The 15,243-nt window shown below is 31.2% G+C and overlaps 1 long non-coding RNA gene across 1 annotated transcript; it reads right to left on the minus strand.

Moving 5' to 3' along the window:
- Positions 1-212: 212 nt before the first annotated feature.
- LOC143044576 (uncharacterized) lies at positions 213-5,931 on the minus strand. The gene is made up of 5 exons (XR_012968718.1): positions 5,857-5,931; positions 4,288-4,632; positions 2,074-2,211; positions 1,473-1,556; positions 213-1,061 (listed from the first exon to the last, which is right to left on the minus strand). It is a non-coding gene; the product is annotated as an uncharacterized LOC143044576 (long non-coding RNA).
- Positions 5,932-15,243: the final 9,312 nt, after the last annotated feature.

Raw genomic sequence — 15,243 nt, forward strand, 5'->3', positions numbered from 1 at the left:
ATGTTTCGCTAGTGCTTATCTCCACTCATTTGTTTTGTAAATACACCTTATACATGTATGATAAATACACATGTATGTAAGTTAATTAATAAGTACCTATTATTACTTGTTATATTATTTAATCAAAAGTTCGTTTTAACTTATAATTTTGACAGTGTTATTTATCTTTTTGAAAGTTTAAAAGTTTTTAAATAAGAATATTAATTGGTATTACATGAGATGAAAAAAAAAAATTATGTCAGAGTCATTCATACCATCAGAAGTAATTAAAGAATTTATACTGCAACTAATTGTGTTTATTTCCTAAATATAGTAACATAGCTATATGTTTTATAATGTCAATTACATCATACAACAATTTCTCCACAATCAGGGGTCCATTAAGGGATGAAAAAAAGTTTACTATTTCTATTACAATTTCAAAAGCTATCAATGTATCAATTTAAGTTGCAGTATAACAATATTATATAGGTCAATGTCATAAAAATATCAACCTGTTTGTACTCGGCGCAAAACTATGGAAGGACTCGGTAGAACATCTCCCTTCCCCAGTTTCTCCGCCTCATACAAAAAAGTTTATATATTTCTTTGACCTAAAATTGAATATTTATTTGTAAATGACACTCATATGGCTCAAGCAAAATCACAAAATATATCGTATTGGTCTTAAGAAAACAATCAGAAATAACAAGAAACAAAGTGATGATAAAATATCTTTGACTGATATTTCCTTTAATTTTTGAATCTCTAAAATGTTAGTTGATAAGATCAACAACTATTGTATATTTCTATATTCCCAAATTAAACGTTCAGAATCGATATGGTCATTCACCCACAATTAAGTGATTTTGCTTTCTACACAAATAGCCGCCATATTACTAAAGTTTGCATTGTAAACTCCAATGTGATATCTCTTTGTTGTGGCTTTCTGCAGTGGTATGTCTTGATTTTCATCCTAAAATGTGACAGTATGTTGACCCCCACATATATACAGACTTCTCCTCAGTTTTCATTTTTGGTACTACTTTGTTTTTCGTTGATTGCCTTTTCCTCTGCGACACCTAAAAGTGGATTTGAATAAAATCACTATTTTCTTTTCAAATCGTAATTGTACAATACATATGATAGCATTTGTTTGTAAAATCAAATGTGCCATTATCTTTTTTTTTTAAGATAGGACTATAGGAGTGATATACTTAATAATTTAGTTAAAGATTTTTTTCTTTGGTATTCTAACTAATTCAAATATTTATTGGACTTGAAAAAGTACTTTCGATTTCCATTACATTTTGATATGTTTTGAGACAACATGACTGTTTGGTGTTCATGCTGATTTTACCGAGTATTTTTTAACCGGAGTATCGAAATTAACAGTTTTCGCATAAGTTATTAGTCTTATCTAATAGCAAACACATTTCGACCATGCTTTTCAGTCATGTGCCATCATTTTATTTAATCATGTTAAAGCTTACCTGGAGTAACCAATGTCGTTAATTCGATATTTTTCTGATTATTTAAAAAGCCTATTCTTTTTAACATCCTGGAAACTATAATAGCTATGAAAAAAATGATAAGAAATAAATACCAAATTAATGCAATTCTTAAAAGATTGACGTTTGGATTGATTGCTACGTGTTAAACAACACGTTACGGATGGCATATATTTATTTATATTAATATTATCTAATTTGGCCATTATCTACATGCTCTCAGTTTTATCATCAAACTAACTCAAAGTCACATACCAACGCTTTCGATTTATTTTTATAACCTAATTCAAATACAATGTAGTATACATCGTAAACGTGAGTCCTTAAGGAGTCATAGCATTCTGGTATTGTTTTCTGACTGCGAGTCAACAATTAATTGCTTAAGATTGCTCTGGTATGAAAAGCGTAGTAGCAAATTCAAATTTCAATATCTTTAGTTTGAATGATATATTATAATTTTTATACGTTTTCAAGTTATCAATATTGTAAGCATCAAACCTCTATTAAAGGATTAAGAACAGATTTCATGTCAGGAAAGTAATGCAAGCCCTCGAAAATTGTTTTAATTGGAATATATACATACTCCATATGCATGTGCTGCAATAGCAGTGCAGCCAAAAACACTTGTAGTTCATCGCCAATCGCAATATAATGTAGATTGCAACCGACACTAGAATTATAATCACGATGACTGCACTAATCTCCAAAGACGTATGATGATCTGAAATTATATGAATAAAGAAAATGTATACTAATAGTTGTTTGGTTTGTTAAAAGACGCTTAAGCAGTTATGCATTTTCTGTTTTGATTTATTGCGCTGTTTGGTTGCATTCTTACTTAGGTATATCCTTAATACCATTGGATTAAAAATTATCCTTTACAAGTGTAACCTTTCTAAAAAAAAAGGAGCAGAGCAGGTCGCTGATTATAAATTAGGTGTTTTATAAATTATTTCAAGCTCTTAACCATCCACAGTCTGTAAAAGATCGGATTACGTTAGACAGAAAATATGATGGATCCATTTGTATATACAATATTATATCACGAGCAACACTTAAGGTGACATTTGCAGTGAAGAACTGTTTATTTTTCCAAAACATTTAAGTTCAACTTGATGTGTTGTATGTGTTGTATTGCACAGTATTTTATTACTTATTAGTGTCGAATGCATGATTGATTGATTGGTTTTAGACGTCACTTTCAATATTATGCGCTATTTTGTTGCGGTCAGTTTTTATTTATGAGAGAAGCCAGAGTGACCAAAGGGAACCATTGCCATATGTTAGGAAGAGTGAGAAACCTTGTCCAACTTTAAAACATTTTGTTCAACTACAAACAACAACTAAAGTCTAAATATATATTCAATAGTTAGTTGAAAGCAAAAGTTTATGTTCGTTTAAAATTTTAAGTGCTGTGATTTTCTCCTATACATAAATAAACAAATGCTATAAATTCTAGAATGAATGCGGTTCTTTTAGAATATGAAGGCAGTATTTGTTTTTTTAATATCAGTATAAGTAACATTGTTTGTAAATAAGCAATTTTAAGGTAATCGACTGGTAGATTTCAACATATTTTAGTTCTTTTTTTGAACGGGGAAAGCTTTTTTTATCCAGTAAAAACTTTTAACCTTTTTAAAAATAGACTTATTAATTGAATAGGCCTTTATGATAACTGTATACTGTGATGTCTTAGAGGATTCTGATATATAGCATTGTATAATAACAGCATTATGGGAATTTATCATACTTAAGATATTAGTTTTAGTAAAAGATGCTCGCGATGTTCTTTGAGGGAATCTTTACGGGCTGATTCCTCTGAGGAACAATCCGTCTCGTGCACATAGTCAAGAGAGACAAATAACCTATCAAGTTTGAAGCATTTTTTGTCAAATAGTTTCTGAGTGAAAGTCGAAGACTTTTATATATCCATTGCAGCGACACGCGCAGTGTACAAAAGGACAAGCAATAAACATTTTGTGGCAGTCGGTACTAGGGAACAGAGTAAGTTTGAATATAATTGTTGTGATTATATAAACTCATCATAGATACATATACGCCAGACGCACGTTTTGTTAAGAAAAGAGTCATCAGAGACGCCGAAGAAAAAATATAAGAAAAGCAAAATTACAGCGTGCATATATTTATTTAAGTTAAACCGACGGTTTATGCCAAATATTCAACTTTAAATCGAATAGGGAACATGTTTATAATTTCTGTTGGAGTTCCAGGAATTATGCTGTATACTAATTACCCTCAGCTGGTATATACAGGTATTTTTGGGGAGAAATTCAAGAATAGGTATACTGTGTCACAACTTCGCAGCTTACTTAGTAAATTATACACAAGCACAACATAAATATAACCATACTCTCTTTAACCTAAACAGTTATAGTAATATCTGTAGATGAAAAACATTTTAACAGATTATATTTACTGATATCAATTGACAAGTGATCAATATAACACAGCACGACATTTGTATTGCCATACCGCACAAACTTTTCGGTTTCACTAATTTGTCTTTGTAAGTCGGCACGTAATAGCCATCCGACAAAGGGAGAGTTTATTGTCGTAGTTAATGTGCACAAAGTAACTTGGCTTAGTTTATTTCATTAGCACATAATCTTTCCATTTTGAAATAGACAGTATAGAAAATTTCAAAATGTTGGAACAAACAAAAGACATCGAACTGACAACTTTACATCTAATCAATTTTTATACTGTCATTTTCAAACGTTAAGTATACCAGTTGATTCGATTTACAATTATAATAGAAATACACTTAATGATTTACCTGATTGGGTTGGAGTCAAATCTACTTCAGTGCTAGTATGATCACCACCGCTACCATGACTACAACTCCAGTTTCCATTCAAATCCTTGGAATTAGAATATTGTAATGTAAAAGTAGTCCGATTTGTTGTTGGATCTTGTTCAATGATACTATTAATGTGCCTTGAGAAACATTTGGGTTTTGGAAACGGCATGACACAAAATGCGTATTCGTCATTAAGCTTGGAAGGAGCATGAAAAATGATGTGTTTGTGTAAATCTGGAACATGGCAAGTTAAGACCAAATGATTTCCTCTGTTATACCATGATAAACATATAGTGTCATTACAGACGGGAATTGCCGTTACTGTAAAAAATATAAATATGGCTGTTAATATGAGTTTTATTTTCATGAAATTTTACATCTCTAAGCACAAACATGCACGATAGCTGAAGTACCATTTTTCAAGCGTCATTTCGAACAAAAAAGATGTTTTCTTTCAAATCAGACCTATACTAAAAGTGAAAGAAAATATGATGATATTAAATGCGTAAACTCAGATGTATTATGATTGAACGTGTACAAATAGGTAAAGGCTTCTTTAAATACCAAATATTGAAATTCCTGGCGGACAACAGTCATACATATTTAATTTACGTTTTGATCTTATACTTTGTTCTGAATATAACTAGCGTTGCTCATTTCTGGCGTGACTGCTGTACCCCTATTTTTGACACATCGTTGTCAATATAATAACATTTGATGCGACTGTCATACAAGTGAGAGGTATAGCTAGCTATAAAACCAGCTTTAATCCACCATTTTCTACATAAGAAAATACCTGTACCAAGTCAGGAATAAGTCAGTTGTAATCCGTTCGTTTGATATGTTTGGGCTTTTGATATTGTCATTTGATAAATGACTTTCCCTTTTGAATTTTTCTTGAAATGCAGCATTTTCGTGAGTTCGAATAGATATGTTAACATATAGATTTAGAAATACGTCTCTTAAAACTCAATCTACTTTACTAACTTTTAATGAATAGTATTTATCAGAAGTAAAAGAAAGAAAAAAACAATGTGGAAGAAGTTGATAGCACGATATAGTTAAAACAGACATAAGAAGATGTGGTATAAGCGCCGATGAGAAACTCTCCATCCAAGGCACAATATGTCAAAAGTAAGCACATATAGGTCATAGTACGGCCTTCGACTCGGAGATGTCGTGTTTTTATTTAGAGTGATGTTGAAAATTTCACCATAAAAAAGTTGTTATTATTCTCTCAATGAACACATTGCTTGTGGAGTACATTATCAATATTTACGTATACGTTTTTGAATTTTAGAAAGTTCTGGTTTAATAACTGAAGGATTAGTTTAATGAAAAAAACAGGTCTCTCATTTCCACATTTGCTTGACATATATATATAAATAATCAAAAATATTGTAACTATCAAATTTTTCCAAAGACGACGAAAACTGTATATTTTTTTTTATCAGTAATGACTGTTCTTGAATAAACAAAATTTACATTGGACCTTAAACTGTAAATTGTCTATGTAGATGATTTTAAATAACAAAATATACCAACCTATGAAGTATGATGTTGAAAATGCAAAAGCACTCATAATTTTCATTTTAATTTGATGCGAGATCTTGTTTTTTTAATCTGAAATGAAAATACATGTAAATTTTTCAGATGAATTTTCCAACGCAATTTTTTTAAGAACACATAATAAATAAAAAGATATGGTATGATTGCCAATGAGACAACTCTACACCAGACCAAATGGCGCAGAAGTTAAAACCTGTAGGTCATCGTTCGGCCTGCAAAAATATGCGAAACTCATACAGCACAGCGAGCTGTAAAACGTCCCGAAGCCAAAGACGCAAAACCAATAAAAAAATAACTGCCTTATTTATGAAGAAAAATAAAAATTCAAAAACAAATGTGATAAAACAAACAATTACCATCAAATTACAGGCTGCTGACTTGGTATAGGCACATAGAAATGTGGCGGGGTTAAACAAATTTGTGGGCGTCCATTACTCAACTTAATTCGGGACACTTATGTAACAGCACAACATAAGAACAAAGTCTGTTTAAAAGGGCGAAATTTATCTTTGAGAAATGGTGGCTTTTGGAAACGGCATGACACTGGTGGTTAGAAACTGACGATTACCAATATTTCCTTTAGCACATAATGTCTCATTTTGGCAATTTTGGGGTGTATTGTTGTATTAAAAACATCTTCTACAGGCTGCTGACTTATTCTGAATTTGCAATGCTACTTCGTTAAAAGACCAAGAGAAAACATTTGAAACTAACTGCGTGCAAATTGAGAAACATGAATTTAAATTGATAGGAAAAATTAAAACAACACGTTTTATAATTTAATGCGTCTAAAGCGCTTTTCTGGATTTTCCTTCATCAGGAACACTTGAAATCCGAGGATGTATAAGTACCGAAACCGTTGAAGAGCTATATGTCAAATTACCTAAAATAAATAGCCAAATTCATCTAAAGTCAACTTTGCCTGAGGAAAATATGCAAACCGGTGAAATCTTTAAACAAAGTGAACAAGGGAAGTTATGTTACAAATTAGAAGAAAAACGTACACGAACAGCGAAGAGTTGTGAAATGCCTACCTGATAGCTATCTATTTATTTATTATTTGAAAATAAATAATTTTGTATTGTTTATGTCAGTGTATTCCCGTTTCTAAACATTAATCACCATTCCTATATAGGGAGTTATTATTTGAATAATAACTCCCCATATAGGAATGTTCTTTGGAGAAAATGGTCGGTCAAGTGACATCTTAATATGCTGTACTTGTATTAAAGGACACTGAACTTATGTATTAAAATATAATATTCTCCTTATTAAACCTTTATCACATTTCCGTACTATATATATGAATCAATTGTTTTCTAATGTATTAATAGACTTTAGCATGACTCACTTTACTTTCAAATAACATAACATTTATAATTGATTATTCTAAACATTTTCCGTTACTTATAATTTACCCCCCCCCCCCCCCAAAAAAAAAATAATGACTGTCACGTTTATAAATTGATATTTGTTCAGTGTGAATTTAGATTAAGATTTGTAGACATTCTTTGCCCATTAAAGTCATATGAAACCTCAAATTTAAAAAAAATATTATGCATATGTTTTTTTTTTATAGCTAAATGAATAGTTTTCATTATCAAACTTATGAGCACATAGTTTTTTTCTGAAGAAAATTCTTTGGCGACATTTAGAAGGAGATAACTTTTTTTAATTGCTTGCTTCCAGGAAGCAATTCGTCGACATATTTTTCGTGACCTTAGCGTGACCCTCTCGTAAAAATCCGGTGATCGCAATACCCATGGATTTAAAATAAACGATTATTTGATTGTGAATGTTATACACGTGCTCAATATCCATCCTTCTTTGTTAAATGTTTACTATAGGCGGTAAACTACGGATTCAAAACACGACAATATATGTTGACAATATATGATGAAATCATAATCTTTCAGTCAGTTTAATTGAAGTCTGGAGCGGGCATGTCAGTTAACTGCTAGTAGTCTGTTGTTATTTATGTATTATTGTCATTTTGTTTTTTTCTTTGGTTACATCTTCTGACATCAGACTCGGACTTCTCTTGAACTGAATTTTAATGTGCGTATTGTTATGCGTTTACTTTTCTACATTGGCTAGAGGTATAGGGGGAGGGTTGAGATCTCACAAACATGTTTAACCCCGCCGCATTTTTGCGCCTGTCCCAAGTCAGGAGCCTCTGGCCTTTGTTAGTCTTGTATTATTTTAATTTTAGTTTATTGTGTACAATTAGGAAATTAGTATGGCGTTCATTGTCACTGAACTAGTATATATTTGTTTAGGGGCCAGCTAAAGGACGCCTCCGGGTGCGGGATTTTCTCGCTACATTGAAGACCCGTTGGTGACCTTCTGCTGTTGTTTTTTTCTATGGTCGGGTTGTTGTCTCTTTGGCACATTCCCCACTTCCATTCTCAATTCTAAATAATTAGATGCAATATTTTAACACTATAACAGACAGAGAGGAGACAAAATTGACGATTATACGATATGTTTGCGTTAAAAATGATAAATTCATGCACAGAAGACTAAGTTTATGATGTATATATGCATTGGTTCAAGAATTTGATAAACATTATTTTTTACCAGTCACTCGTTTCATATGACTTAAAATGTAAAGATCATTGATAAAAAATTTGCTATATACTATTTGTGATATCATTGTTTGATCACACGAAAATGATAGGGTTATTGCATGGATATCCGTATTATAAGCCAACCATATTCAATGAGATTTTGCGATGATATAACTATTTTTAATAGATTTTAAATGTATTATAAAAATTTTATTGACTATTTACGTACAGAAGGTTGTCATGTCGGAATTTACATACATGGTACTATATGACAAACTATTTATTACAAGTTATTTTGTTATTTGTTTGGTAAATTAGAAGATTTTCTAAGCGTCTATTTATATAAGACTATTGAAATACATGGTCTAGATGACTATATAGGAAGAGAAAAGAAATTTAATATATATTCACTATTGTTTTTTTGTTAATATCCGATAATGTATATAGATCGTTCGATGTGATAAGACAAGGTTAACAAGGTTTTTAAAGTTAGATCATTTGGTGCATTTATTTTCAATATGTATGAATAATATTTTAATGATATATGTTTACTTAAAATACGTCATTAATTTAGATATTTATCACTTTTGAGAAATTAAGACAACTTTAAATAAAATGTATATTTCTTTCCCTTTGGTACACTTATACAATTAAATGGAAACGTGCCAATATATACAAGTTTCCTTTTGCTAGCAGTGATTTTCAATTTCATTCAATTTAACTGAAAACAGGTAAATGATTTGTTAAAAACCTGTTCATAATATTTGCAGGTCTATTTAATTATATAAGAATTGAAATTTATTAAAATATTTTCGTGTTGTAAAGAGTACAATAATCAAGCTACCGATACCTTTTCCCAGCGTGAAATGTTAATGATATGTTTATAAAATCTAAAAACCACCTGTATAAGCCTCAAACTTTCTAAAAATCTCAAAATATGATATAAATAAATTAGCAATTCTATTGATAACGAAATTCGAAATGTTCAAGTTTTGTTGTGATTTTCAATATAATAGACGAACATCCGTTTTAAATGCCAATGTTGCCAGCATATAAAAATAGCGAGAGACTGAGATTGAATAGACCCCCATCGGTAGTAAAGGTCGTTAAACCAAACTGTGTTTATAGTCAAAAGTGTAAAATCTTACAGATTTTGTCTAAAACTTTGTCATAGGGAGGGACTTGTCGGGGATTACCGAATGTTTGATTGACATGAAACATACTTTGACGATTTGGGTATTGTTGAACATTCGCTCTTATATGTACAAGTTATAATTCTGCTTTTAAGCTAATGTGTCGGTATGTTGATTCGACTAGCAACTATCATAACATGTCAATTATGTTAAACAAAGAACGTAAGGAGAAAAATTATAATTAAAAACACTTTTTTTACTTATATCATTCTCATGATAAACACATATAGAATAATGACCTTTTTTTATATATTATTACTAAATAAAATTGAGAATGGAAATGGGGAATGTGTCTAAGAGACAACAACCCGACCATAGAATAGACAACAGCAGAAGGTCACCAACAGGTCTTCAATGCAGCGAGAAATTCCTGCACCCGGAGACTGACTTTATCAGCTCGAATATCAAGCGACCCCGCTTTAACGGGCTGATGAAGTCTTTTTTTTAAAATAAAATGTCATTATTATTTTGTTTATCGGCAATATGTCAAAGTGTTTGATTTTTTTGGTTTTAGAATATGACCTAAAGTGGAATACTTAGTAAATCTACTTTATGCGTGCTTGATAAATGTGAAAAAGGTTGGGATAGTTGTTCGGTTGTATGAATGAAGTCACATGTACTCCATTGAGTGATCGACATCGATGAACTTGAGCAAGCAACGTTCTTTGCGTGAAACATAACGTCAATGCTGCCAGCAGTTTTTTTAAGGTTGCATATCATGTGCAAGAAAAATACGACAGCTTGACGTCTATGTTACATGCTTAACATTGACGTCCTTCGATATATGACGTCTCGCCCTCATGACTTTTATATCTAGGAGCCATTGAAGAAAAATATTTCAAAGTTAATCGACATTCTTTTATTTGAAATAGATACAGTGAGAAGTTGCATAAATGTAGAACTGGATCTTCCTTCACTGCACTGTTAATGTTTGTATTAACCGAACCATGTGCCTGGCAGGGTAAGGATTCGGTCTCAGTACTTAGAATCTTTAAATTCATAATGAGTGGATTCAACATAGATAGATAAAATCGTATAATAAAAAAGCAATGAATGAGGTTGTTAAATTTGATATACGCCCTTTTTGTGCTTCTTTGTTAAATATTTGTTTGTTTTCATAGTGATTAAGATCATAACACTATGTTGACTACTGTACCCCTATTTTTGACTTTTATATCTATTATATATGTTTGTTTTGTTCACGCATCGTTGTCAATATAATGGAATTTGATGCGACTGTCATACAAGTGATAAGTTTAGCAAGCTATAAAACCAGAAATTTCCAACATTTTCTACATCAGATTACGTTTGGAACAAACAATTGGTATTCCGATGGGAACCAAAGAGTACTTTTCTTGTCAACTTGTTTCTTAGTTCTAATGAGGATGACTTCATACAAAAACTTCGTAGGAAGAAATAAAAGAAGTTAGCAATACTAGTATCCTTTAACTTTACTTTCCGCCATGTAAATTAATGATGTTCTTTCACTTAATAATTCAAAATTTGGCGACTTAGTTGGACGAATCTATTTCATCGCACTTGAGATAAAGAATACAACACTACAATTATGTCTGCTGCTTATTTTGATTAACATCAAGCACTTGACAATGAGAGTCTGTTGAAATTTTGTTTTTACGAAAAACAGCGCCTGCATACGGAGTGTATATCTTCCAATTGAAACAATAATATCGAACATGTATTTCCTTTCACGAATTCCATGACAGAGGGTTGCTACTCACAAGGAAGCTATTAAACTTAAATTTCCAAATGGAAAAGATCAAATATTCTTTACGTAAATTTTACCGACGCCATCACGAGTTGGTTGACCGTTATGGAAATATAGATTCTTACACTGCAACAAGTGTACTACGATATTTCTCCACTCGAGACAGTTAAATTTTATTATTTAAAGGGCGAGGCTTGCCGAGCCCTTTAAATAATAAAATTTAATTGTCGAGAGTGGAGAAATATCGTAATACACGAGTTATAGTGTCGGAATCTGTTTCTCTAATGCTTTTTATCGTTCTTTTTCAAAGATTTTCAGAAAATTGTGCTCTTTATATGCGACGTCATCAGGCAAGGTCGCCTTTTTTCATGACGTCACAATAGGAAATTTGAGAAGAAAACAAAACATTTTGACGTCATAATCAAATTTCGACTAATCATTTGCCGAGAACAGATTTTTCACTAGTGAGGAGAAATATTTTTCTCACACCGGTCAGGAAATGTGAAAATAGCGCAAAAATTAGAGAATTACAGTTTCACAATTGATAGCGGATACGTTCCGTATGTTGTAATAACAACCCCGTTTCCCTTTCTGTTACATAGCGAATAAGACTTACTACCGGGTATGTATTAAACGTGAACAACACGAAGAGCGCCACATATGGTGCAAGGATCTTCTAACCTTTTCGGAGCACCTCTTATCACCCTCAAGTATTTGGTGGAGTTCATGTTGCTAAGTCTTTAGTTTTCTATGTTGTATACTATTGTTTGTTTTTATTTTCTTATTAAACAATGGCGTTGTCATTTTTTTTGTCGACTTGTCAGTTTGAATATCCCTCTGGTAATTTGCTTTTCTTTAAAATATGAATATGTGTATCCTTCTGGTAGTTAGATGGTTCAGTCCTATTCATGATCTCAAGAATAGTAGGCAGTAAAATCGGAGCAATAATGTAAGAATTGCCGATTATTACATTATACTACCAAATTGTCCGTTACAATACTTAAACAATACTATTTGATTCCTAACCTTTAGTAGTTACACTTCGATATATTTCTCTAAACATGTTCAATGTGATAAACTCATCATAGATACCAGGATTATATTTTTATTTACACCAGACGTTTTGTCTACAAAAGACTCATCGGTGGCGCTCGAAGCCAAAAAAGGTTAAAAAGGCCAAATAAAATTTAAGAGCATTGTTGACCAAAATTCATAAATGTTTTGCCAAATACGGCTAAGGTAATCTATTCCTGAGGTAGAAAAGCCTAGTATTTCTAATAATTTCGTTTGTTTCCTTCGATAAAAAACATATTACAATAATACAAAAAAGTAAAATCACAAAAAATACTGAACTCTGAGGAAAATACAAAACAAAGTCCCTATTCAAATGGCTAAATCAAATAATAAGACTCATCAAACGAATGGACAACAACAGTCGTATTCCTGATTTGGTGCAGGCGTTTTCAAATGTAGAAATTAACAGATATTTCCGGAGCAGTGCATAATATAACTTTTTCAAAATTGCCGAAAGACTTCTACGCGAAATAGTTAATGCTAGTATTATGTTATATCATAACTTAACTTAAATATCAGTCTTATAATTTGGTACACCGGACGCATGTTTGTTTGTCCACATAATTGTTTGAATTAAAACATGTGGAAAAAACATCAAAAACGAATTTGAAGAGAATATTCTATTACTTAATACTTGATAGTTAGATTTATATTATTATTTTTGGCAGCCAAACATTGACGATATTTCAATGAAAGAATTATTACTGATTTTTGTTTGTCGTTAATGTTGGTTAACTAGAATTATAAAATATCAAATTTTCTTACCCTTTCTAACACAGCATTGGATGAATAGTCTTTGTCTATGGCACTGAGGAAATTGTTTTAATGTATATTCCGGGTGGCTATATGCGAACTAAATATACTTATATCAGTATGTGTTCTGATTTGTATTTTAAATACACAGTTAAACAATGTACACAATTCGTTGCAGGTAGTTACACGAAGGTACGTATCTTAAGACTTCAACTAGAGAAAGTTGGTATATTTGTTATGTATTATAGGTCGTCATTTAATTTAAATAACAATAGTGGTCGAAAAAGAAGTATGATAACATATTTAAAGTAAAGGAACTATTCCATAATTCTAAGTAAAATGAATTTTTAATCAATCTTTTTTGGGTGAAATAGATGGAAACCTGCCAATTTATATATCTGTTTAAACAAACAGTATTGATTTGCAGTTTCATAATACTTAACACCATATATACACACGGAAATGATCTGTAGAATATTTGAGAACATTTAAAGGTAATACATTATTTTTCGTTTTTCGTCTTTAACACTATACACTGATACAGAATGTGATTTGTAGAATGCTTGGTTAAATTTGTAGGTATTAAACTAATTTTCGTTTTTCGTCCTTTGTCTTTGATATGGTCGATTTGAAAGCTGGTGGACAGAAATCAATTCTCAAGGTAACCAAATACCAGGAAACAAGAACCTAGGTGATTGCGTCATGCAAATTATACAAAAGGTTTGCTAATATCGAGTTAATATGGTTATGTTATTGTACCAAAGAAAAGTCTGGAATTGCCTAAGACAAAGTTAAGACACGGACTCATTTCTCATTATGCGCCTTAAGCGTTCATCCTCTTAAACGTGTTTTTTTTCTTTAGGGGGAGGATATATATCCGATCCAATTATTAGATTATTGACAAATATAAAAATTAATTTCCTGCGCATGTTATGTGATCCAAAAAAAAAACAACGTTTATCAGGTTGCTAGAGGCCAACATTTTGCCCCCTCTCCTTAATAAAGTAAAACGTTTAGGATTTAAAACAAGAAGGGCCTAATAAGAAATGACGTCAAGTCTTAACTTTGCCTTACATTTATACATATTTACAGCGTGGACTAGTATATATATAAATATATATGTAGAGCCTAGGTGGTCGAGTGTCAAGCGAGTCGGGTACAGTGCAAGGCAATTTGGTGTCACGATATCTCAGTAGCAAGATGTCAAATCCCGGTCAGGTAAGAATAAAAAAATGTGTTGGGCTGATGTTTAGACGATTTATATTCAAATATATATATACAGCGTCTACAAAACTAATATCTTTTTAATATATATATGTATATATATATATATATATATCTTATCTCTTTATGTATCAAGTTACGTTCAATTGTAAATCGTGTTTTATCTTTTTTGATTGAAACATTTAAAGTCTTTTATTATAATACTTCAAAGTTAACAAAATATATTTAAATACATTTTAGATTTTTGATTAGATAAGTTAAAAAATGCTTTTAGCTACTTTCTATTTAAAAAAATCCTTACTTTTATTTAAATCTTCCAAAATTGTCTGCTATCGAATTATTGTCTTGAATTAAAACTGTGTAAACGAGTGTAGATGATAGTATAAAATCCTAACTCCTGTGTTCTGCATGCTTTCTTTTGATATGTAACATTTAGCCGGGAATGTCGAACATACAATACGACAAAGAAATATATCAGCGAAATAAAGACTTACTTGATGTAGAGAAATGCACTAAATTTCTAGTAAGAGTCTATGCGAGGAATTGCACTCATAACATTAAGTATATAAATACACGATTCATATTCCAACACCAGGACGACGGAATACAAACTCTCTGTTAATTAGACACATTTACGCATTGTTTCATGGGAACATAAAGGGTATATACTAAAAGGTAATATAAAAATTAGGTATGTTATAATTGTTGTATGGCATTTTAAACTAGATATAATTACACGTTATTATTATCTCATATAGTCTAGAAGAGCTAAGATGATCATTTTGTTTTCCACTCTGACTTGATATGTCAGTGTAAGATCACC

This window comes from Mytilus galloprovincialis, chromosome 9, assembly GCF_965363235.1.
Source record: "Mytilus galloprovincialis chromosome 9, xbMytGall1.hap1.1, whole genome shotgun sequence".
NCBI classification, from domain to species: Eukaryota; Metazoa; Mollusca; class Bivalvia; order Mytilida; family Mytilidae; genus Mytilus; species Mytilus galloprovincialis.